General features: G+C 45.4%; 1 long non-coding RNA gene across 1 annotated transcript; it reads right to left on the reverse strand.

Moving 5' to 3' along the window:
* Nucleotides 1–416: 416 nt before the first annotated feature.
* LOC137525906 (uncharacterized) lies at nt 417–9,621 on the reverse strand. The gene is made up of 2 exons (XR_011023057.1): nt 9,537–9,621; nt 417–741 (listed from the first exon to the last, which is right to left on the reverse strand). It is a non-coding gene; the product is annotated as an uncharacterized lncRNA (long non-coding RNA).
* Nucleotides 9,622–10,031: the final 410 nt, after the last annotated feature.

Here is a 10,031-nt window from a genome sequence, read left to right on the forward strand (position 1 = left end):
TGAATGTTTTGCCAAAGTTACAGTGAATACTATATGTTATGTTCAGCATGTCATTGTTGTTCCTCCATATAGCATGTGCTCTCATGAAGTAATATAATACAGCTGTGTGTGTATGTATGTACTGGGAGCAGAGCTGCAACGAGGGACTTGTCGGCTGCAAGGGGCTGGAGGAAGCCCCGGGTAAGTAGATCTGAGGGTAGCATAGACTGCCTGACATTTCCTTTAAATCTAAGTGTTTTTATCTGCATGGGGAAAACACATTGGTCCTCAGTTTTTCTGTGCAGAAAGGGGGGGTCGAGGGAACCCATCCAAAGTTTTGCAGGGGGGCCCAGTGATGTCTATTTACGCCCCTGCTTCCTAGGCATATGGTGAAGTGAGTACCCTCATAAATAGTACCCTCATAAATAGCACCCATGTCCAGGCCTCTGAAGCCATTTCATTTATAGGAAGCCATTATCACAGAGAAAGAGCAGACAGCACCTGCTGGTTTGTGGAGGGCAAACGAGGATATGTTGACCGTGTTCTGATTCCAATAATCAGTCTTGTTTAGAGGATGCCACGGCTATACGTCCCGCCTTACCGAAGGCCTCGGTACCGTCTTCAGCAGATGTTCCAGAGATGCTGAGGACATGGGAGGGTTATGTGAGGATTCTCAGACTGAGGGGATTCATCACAGCTCATTATTATCCGGAAACATCTGCATTGTCATGTCTATTGATCTCGGGACCAATTTATATGAATCTGAAGGAAGAAAATTAGAACGTATCTCGAGACGTTTCCATGGCAACCAGACAGCAACACGTCACTCTACATGTTACGGAAAACAGAACTTGCAGTCGAGTTCCTACATAAAGAAAAGAGTTTAGTCTGGCCTTCTTAAAGTGGACCTGAACTCCTGCACAGAACAGAAGAAAAACATAAATAAATCTACCCTGTATGTATTTAGAGAGTTTAGCCTGTCTAATTACCCCTCATCTGTGACTAATTACCAGTGTCATTTGATCCCTTAGCTGTGTTCACTGGCTGCCTCAGGAGAGCAGCTAATTTGTAAACACAGGTTGTTAATAATTTGTCATTTGTCTCCTTTCATGAAAGCAGGAAGTATACACACTGCAGATTTATTGCAGGATTTGTATTAGCTGTAACAAAGAAAATATTTTATTTAAAGGTTATTTTGCTGTTACTTATCTTTTAGAGCAGAGGGAAAGTTCTGAGTTCAGGTCAGCTGAAGTGAGAGGTATAGAGTCTGCCATATTTATTCCTTTTAAGCAATACCAGCTACCTGGCTATCCTGGTCATCCTCTGCCTCTAATACTTTTAGCCATAGCCCCTGAACAAGCATGCAGCAGATCAGGTGTTTCTGACATTATTGTCAGAGCCGACAAGATTAGCTGCATGCTTGTTTCTGGTGTGATTCAGACACTACTGCAGCCAAATAGATCAGCAGGACCGCCAAGCAACTGGTATTGTTTAAAAGGAAATAAACATGGCAGCCTCCATATTCTTCTCACTACAGTTGTCCTTTAAAGAGGCACCACAATTACATATAGTAGAATGTAATAAACTATTTGAAATACACAATTATATGTTAATTAACCTGGTTCCACTATCAGGAACACTTCCTATATCTACAGTATATAATGTTGTATATGGTATGTAGCCATGTTTAGCCAAGGCTATGATGTCACACAACACTTTTGCCCCAGTGCACGCTAGGAGACCAAGTATTGTTTCTGCTCACTTCGGACCAAACAAATAACACAACAAACATTCCGCAGAGTTCACCTACCAGCTCTCAATATGTCGGCACTAGTGATACATTTCAGAAATTAAATCAGGGAGAGGAAAGATTTTACAATGGGCAAACACTAAAAAAATATTCATTATGTTTTTTTTCAGTAAAGTTTTTTACAAAAGTTTTTTTTTATTTTTTTTATATAGGATTTTATTTGTACTCCCTATCATCAATTTGTGGTTATTTTGTTGTTGTTGTTTTTTTAAGAAAAGAAATACAGGCAGTCGTCCACTTACAAATGTCCGACTTACGAAGCTGAAAACATGTTGGACTGTTTTTTTGTTTGTTTTTTTTTCCGAAAAGATCTTGTAGTTTTGGAGAAAATCAAATTTAAAAAGAAAACATTAGCACATTGCAATTATCACTAGGACAGAAGGCGGCACAAAGGGGGATACAGGGGGCAGAGGTGATACAGAGGGGCCCAGTGGAGTCAGAGGTGGCACAGAGGGGGACACTGAAGGCATGGGGGGCAGGGGCGTACCTAGAAATCCCCGGGCCCCCCTGCTAAAAAAAGAAAAATCCGCCCCCCCCCACCTCCCTAGGGCCCGTTAAGGAACTTTTGTGGGGCAGGAGAGGTTGCAGCATAAGAGGAGAGCGTGGCTGCAGATCGGTGGGGAGGGGGGACATTCCCCCCCACTCACCTCGGGCTCTCCTCTCAGCGCTCCCCTCCTGCAATCATTGGTGGCAGCGGGCGACATACCTCCTTCTCGCCGGAAGTCTTCCGATCTCAGTGCTCCATGTCACTTCCTGTGTAAACAGGAAGTAACATGTAGCTCTTAGAGATCGGAAGACCTCCGGCTAAGGAAGTATGTGCTCAGCCTGCCGGCAGGGGTCGCATCCCCTATTGGTACGCCAGTGCATGGAGGAGCAAAGGTGACACAGAGCAGGCACTGAAGGCACTGGAGTAGCCTCTTCCGGGTCTCCAGGGTCAGGCATCAGTACTATCAAAATCATTTTGAGTATTTTCTTGCTTGCTGGTGATTTAACCCCTCGGCGTTATGACTCTTTCCAGATTTCATGATCTAAGGGCAGAGGCGTCCGAGCCATTAGGCAGCTATAAATTTTCGCCTAAGGCGACAGGAAGAGGCAAGGGCGCTTCTGCACTGAGTAGTGAGAGAAGAAATGCCTCTCAGCTGACTCAGGTGTCAGTTTACACAGCAGCAGCGGGGCTGACTGGACTTCAGCTCAATGATTCAAAGAACCACAGTAATGAATGAGTCAGTGAGAGAAGGCACTCATCCTAGTCAGGGATCCGAGGAGTACAGCATCATCAGCTCCTGAGTCCAACTCCTGAGAATTCAGTCCCTCTCTCTCTGCTACTGCTAACTGCGCGGATGTAGAGACTGTGTAGCAGCCAGGCATTGACTTCCCCCCAGGCCGCCTTTCATTCAATGATTTAGGGTTGGTCCTGTGTCTGCTGTATTCAGGTTTGTTGATGTAAGGCAATGTAAAATACTAGGCTAGCTGATAAAAGTGCAATTAGAGGGCAGGCTAGCTGGTAAATATACACAGCATGATGTAGAACTCGTCTGGAGGGTCAGTGGGAAAAAATCTGTCTGGTCTCTCTCCATTGTTATAATGACTGCATGTGCAGATAAGGTCTTAAACAGGTTGAAAAGTTTTGACAGTCCCTAGACTCCAGGAGGGCTGCTTGCTGACTTGTGTAAGAGATTGGCAGGGACAGCAGTCCTATTACCAGCAACTAGTCTCTGTGTAATGTGGGACTGCAATACAGATAAACTGCTCCATCTCAGGCTATTCTCAGTCTCACTCCACTCCTCCTATCTCTGTATGTGTATAGTGTATGTCTACTGTGTGCTGTGTATAGTGTGCTCTGTGTGTGTGTGTGTGTGTGTGTGTGTGTGTGTGTGTGTGTGTGTGTGTGTGTGTGTGTGTGTGTGTGTGTGTGTGTGTGTGTGTGTTGTGTGCAGTGTGTTACTGTGTGTGTGTGTGTATGTTGTGTGCAGTGTGTGTACTGTGTGTGTGTGTGTGTGTGTGTGTATAGTGTGTGTACTGTGCTGTGCATGTCTAGTGTGTGTGTGTGTGTGTACTGTGTATAGTGTGTATGTTGTGTGCAGTGTGTGTACTGTGTGTGTGTGTGTGTGTACACTGTGTGTGTGTGTGTATAGTGTGTGTGTGTGTACTGTGTGTGGTGTGTGTGAGTGCATGCCGCAATAAGTATATTTTATGGTGAAACGCTCTGCTGCATAACAACTATTTTCTGGTGAACCCATGCCGCAATAAGTACATTTTCTGGTGAAACGCTGCTGCATTATGATTTTCGGGGGTCTTGGGGGTGGGGTTCACCACAGGAGTGGTGTTCACCATGAGGGGTGCGGGGTATGGGACTGGGGGCAATCACGGGGGGGGGGGGGGGGGGGATGTGCCACAGGATTTCTCGCCTGGAGTGACAAAATGGCTAGAGACGCCCCTGTCTAAGGGCTTGATTCACTAAACCATGATAACTTCTATCACGGGCGCGCTAGCATTTTCGCACGCAATTTCGCATTTTGCATGCATTTTCACGTGCAATCGCAAATTTGCGACATTTCACGATTGCACGCAAAACGCAAAATTGCGCGTGAAACTGCTAGCGCAGGCGTGTTATGAGTTATCACGGTTTAGTGAATCAAGCCTTAAAAGCGGTACAGTTTTCACCCTTTCAGACCCTAAAACCTGGAAAAAATCATGCTGCCAGGGAGATCTGCACAGCCCAGCACTCACTCACCTCTCTGGGATCCAATGCTGCAGTTTTCCCTCCATCCTCCAGGTGGTGCTGTAACCCTATAGTGAGATTGCCGGCTATCGTCCTGACAACAGACAGAGATCTCACTAGGGGGGAAGCAGAGCCTTGGAGGAGAGGAAGAAGAATGGAGGCTGACGTCGGGATCCTCCGGGAGGTAAGTTAAAACACCGGCTGTGCACATTGCTCTGCATAGACCTCCCGGTGGCTACCACGAGTTCAGCTCGGGGTTACCGCTCCTCCTAGCTTGTTTTTTCCACCCCGAGCTGAACTCGTGATTACCGCTAAGGAGGGTAAAAGGAATTTTATTGACAATTTTCAAAATATCACCTAGGAGAAAACTTGGGAGAAAAAGTCAATTACATATGGGCTTTTATTGAATTGGATAAAGGCCTGAATGTGAATTGATTCAGGTGTGTGATTCAGACATTACTGCAGCCAAAGGGATCAGCAGGACTGCCAGGCATTGGGCAACTGGCATTGTTTAAAGGGAACCAGAGAGGAACGGGGGGTTGAAAAAAGAAAATGATTTTATACATACCTGGGGCTTCTTCCAGCTCCATAAGCCTGAATCGCTCCCACGCCGCCGTCCTCAGCTTCCTGGATCCACCGGTACCGGGCCCGTCACTTCCGGCGGACGCGGCCAATTGTCCGCATCACAGGGGCTCCCTCCATACATGTACGCATGCGGCAGCGCAGTAAGCAGCCACATGCGTATCTGTATGGAGAGAGAGCACCCTGTAATGCGGAGAATTGGCCGCGTCCGCCGGCCGACTTGCCGACTCGCGGCAATGACGGGACCCGGTGGCGGCGGATCCAGGCAGCGGAGGACGGCGGCGTGGGAGCGATCCGTGCGTATGGGGCTGGAGGAAGCCCCAGGTATGTATATTGAATCCTCTCTGGTTCCCTTTAAAAAGAAATAAATATGGCAGCCTCCATATTCTTCTCACATCAGGTTTCCTTTAAAGCTGTGTTGAGGAACACCCCACGCCATGCTTCCTTGCCTGTCTTTGTTGGACTTCTTGAACCGTTTGCTGGTATCGGATCACCGCAATCTGTTTTCACTGTGCTGAATATTTGGCAGAGACATCTGAGTCAGCTTTGTAGTTCAGTTTAATGCAAACAATTCGATCATGCTGGATTGTAATACAAAACCATCCCTAGACTGAGAGCAGCCAGGCAGTACCACAATGACCCGCTGTACAGCTATTAGTGTCACATCACAACGGATACTTTTTCCTTGTTCAGTCTTTATTCATTCTTTTTTGCTTTCATTTACCCATCGGGCGTTTTATTTATTTGCTAAAAAAAAAAAAACTGTTTTTTTTTTTCCATCTTGAATGTACTTAAAGAGAAACTCTGACCAAGAATTGAACTTTATCCCAATCAGTAGCTGATACCCCCTTTTACATGAGAAATCTATTCCTTTTCACAAACAGACCATAAGAGGGCGCTGTATGACTGATAGTGTGGTGAAACCCCTCCCACAAGAAACTCTAAGGACCGTGGTACTCCTGGCAGTTTCCTGTCTGTGAACCTTGTTGCATTGTGGGAAATAGCTCTTTACAGCTGTTTCCAACTGCCAAAAAATCATGCAGCAGCTACATCACCTGCCAACAGTAAAAATGTCACCATGTAATAAATGTCAGAATGTAAATCAGGGATTTAAAAGATTTTACAATGGGCAGTGACTAAATCATTTATAAATAATTATTGTAAAAATTAAGCACTTTTTTATGACATTATTTTCACTGGAGTTCCTCTTTAATGTTAATGTCAAGTGAAAAAAATTGCATATACTTACCTAAGGATAGGGAAGGCTCTGGGTCCTATAAAGCCTTTCCGTTCCTCTCACGGTCCCCTCGTTCCAGTGCTGTCATCTCCATTAGCATTATTCAACAGATTTGTTGAATACTACTCTGTGCCGCCACAAGAGGCTTCAGAAGTCTGTGGGAGCCCGACTGCTCCCAAAGACAGATGGCTCCATACTACGCCTGCGTGAGCATGCTGTCTTGCATGCTCACGCATGTGCAGTATGGAGGCGCCCATCTTCCCACCTCTGAAAGCCTCCTGCAGTGGGTCATTTAAACGGGGAAGGGGGGGGGGGGGGGGCAGCACTGGAACGATGGGACCGTGAGAGGAATGGGGAGGCTCTATAAGACCCGGAACCTTCCCTCTGTATAGGTAAGTATCTTTTTTTTCAGCTTTAAAGGGAAAGTAAAGTGAAAGTAATGGGGCCAGTTTAACCTACCTGGGCTTCTTCCAGCCCCCTGTAGTCTGCCTGGTCCCTTGCCGTCATTTCGCTCTGTTCCATTCAGCCACTGTCTCCTCCAAAAGCTGAATGCATGTCCCCATAACCGGGAGTGTTCTGCACATGTGCAGTTCATAAGAATTGCTACTGTACAAGCACCGAATACTCCTGGCCATGGGATTGTGATCAAAGAGGCACACGGCCAGGGCTGCTCAGTAACCCACAACTGGACCAGTTGGCCAGATTTCAGAGGGACAAAGTGACTGAATATCTGAGAGTCGAAGAACGTTGAGTGGCCAGGAGGACAACGGGGGCCTGGAAGAAGCCATAGGTAAGTCAAAATGGCTACATTACTTTTACTTTAGATTCCCTTTCACAGAAATAAGCTTAATATAACTTCCCCCCGCCCCCCTTTTTCCTCTCTCTGTAATGTGGGTCATGTTAGAACTTCATTCATTCTGAATCAGAATGCAGCGTAATTGCTAAACATCTCCAATGTGGACCTTCCATTAGTCTCTCTCTCGCCAATAACTCTCTACATAGAAACACAACTGCTCGAATAATTCTGGGAAACGCGTTTGTGAAAACACAAATTAACCCAGTGGGAGAAAGCACAGTCCAGAGGCACATGGTGGTACATAAGAGGTTGGGTAGGCACCACCTTTCACCTCTTGTAGTTCATTGACGACGAAAAATGGGGACATATTTTCAATATAGACTCAGCTTAGAAAGAACTAGTGATTTAGGCATTTCTAAGCACAATTTCCCAGCTATTACAAAGCCAGCTACAATTACTGTATAAAGACAGCTAGTGTTGGGGGCTTGCATGGATGAAAGCATTGGGTAGATGTGAAGAAAAGTGCTGCTCTGGTGACATCAGAGAAGATCTGCATTCAGAAATTCCATTCCACTCAAATAATAAGCCGCAATTTTGTATGAATTCAACTGCTATATATTTTTTTTTAAAGAGTAACTGTCAGGCTGCAAAAGCTAATTTAAACCTCTATTCTCCTGTGTTAAACAGTTTAGAAGGAAGCCAAAAAGGCAATACTGCAGTTAAAAATCTCTCTTACTTTAGATGTTTGCTGACAGCAAGGCTCCGTATTCCCAGGCTCCTAAGGAGGACGCAAGCCGAATAACAGATACTGCAAAGCATTCTGGGGCCCTCCCCTGGCTGCTAGTGAGGCTCAAGTTTCAACAGCATGTAACAGTCTAGCTCACAGCACTAATAAATCTCCAGCAGAGTACACTGCAGGAGTCCGCTATTGTTCCTAGTCACATGGCTAATTAATATTCACTGCACAATAGTGTTATTCATTACCAGCGTTTGTGAGAGTGGAATCATCAGGAAGCAGGCAGGACATGACGACAATTGGCTTCATAGGAGACAGACAAACATGGAACCTGCCATGAGCTGTCAGGAGCATCATTCTCTGCAAATACTATATAAAAATTATGTGAAGTACAAACGTGGACAGTGAAATGCATATGTAATGTAAGTACAGCCAATCTTTAGCTACTGATATATGTGTTTATTTTCTCTGAGACCTTATACCTAACAGCTCCTCTTTAACTATCTCCTTTCAAGCTTCCCAAACAGCTATGAACATGAGTATCACTACCTCCACGCTAACCTGTGAGGTCCTCAGTTACAAAGGAGACATCATCCTCCTTAAAGAGGAACTCCAGTGAAAATAATGTAGTGAAAAAAGTGCTTCGTTTTTTACCATAATTATGTATAAATGATTTAGTCAGTGTTTGCTCATTGTAAAATCTTTCCTCTCCCCGATTTACATTCTGACATTTATTACATGGTGACATTTTTACTGTGGGCAGGTTATATAGCTGCCCCTAGCTGTTTTGGCTGTTAGAGACAGCTGTAAACAGCTAATTCCTGTCTGTGAACATTGTTACATTGTGGCAGTTTGCCCAGAGTACCGCGGTATTCAGAGCTTCTTGTGGGAGGGGTTTCAGCACAAAATCAATCATACAGCGCCCCCTGATGGTCTGTTTGTGAAAAGCATTCTATTTCTCATGTAAAAGGGGGTATCAGCTACTGATTGGGATAAAGTTCAATTCTAGGTTGGAGTTTCTCTTTAAAGTAGCCTGGCTTATGGCTGTCTTCATGGTATCCTAATGCAATGGGCCATATGTGTGGAGTTACTTACAGTTATTCAAATTGTACACAGACTACTTTGAATTGTAGCAAAATATCATATCCTTAGGGCTCTTTCACACACTAGGAAAGGCGTGCAGGAACCCAATTTTGTGCACGCGTTATGACCTATGGCGTGACGTCGTGAAGTTGCGGTTCGACACTGATCAGTGGCGCTAGTTCTAATTTACCCGACAGAAAACGCTGATGTTGGACGATTAAAAGCTCCCAGATGTGCTACAACATAACGCCCTGGAATGCTTTGTCTAATGGGAAAGGTAACATGAAAGTCAATAGACTTTCAGGTTATCCCCCATACCGCTTCCTAGGATCGATCGGTCAAAACGGACAGATCAGCTCCTAGTGTGAATGAGCCCTTAGTGTTGTCCCATGAAAATATATAATAAAATGTTTACTAATGTGAGAGATGTACTTACTTTTGTGATATATTGTGTATCACTAAAAACTAGGTCCTAGGAATACGTTATGTGTTCAGACCTGGTTCCAGAAAAGCAAGGCGCATCCCTGGAGGAGGATTGCCTGGGTAAGTGTATGACAGGTGGACTGTGTAAATACTATTTAGGATCCTTACCTCTGCCGGCAGATACAGGAACAGTCAGTCACAGAGCCAACAAGGTGAAGAAAGGAACAACTTCCTGGTAGCACTATGTCTCCATGGCAACTGCATCACATCAACCTGACATCACATAACAGCTAAGGAGTGGCTGCCAGAGGAAGAGACAGGACCCGTGAAGAGGAGGAAGAGGTAGCGCTGTGGCCGCCAGTGACAGACAGGTCTGACTGAGTCTGACTGTAATGTCATGTGACTCCATTGAATGCAGCCAGGTAAAACTGTGGAAGTTTTGTGTCCTTGTGTCTGACAATTTCCAACACAGATACTGGCTTTTAGTACTCAAAATCAGAAACACTGGTCCGCACGACAGCCGGGGGCCCCAGTCTCTCTCACTGGCCGGGGGCCCCTAAACCACCATGCGATACCTAGAGGGAAATGCGGGCGAGCCCTGGATCTCTCACTTCCAGGGACTTCACCCCCACTGCCTGCTAACTGCAACACACACAATTGCTC

This window comes from Hyperolius riggenbachi, chromosome 7, assembly GCF_040937935.1.
Source record: "Hyperolius riggenbachi isolate aHypRig1 chromosome 7, aHypRig1.pri, whole genome shotgun sequence".
Taxonomy (NCBI): Eukaryota; Metazoa; Chordata; class Amphibia; order Anura; family Hyperoliidae; genus Hyperolius; species Hyperolius riggenbachi.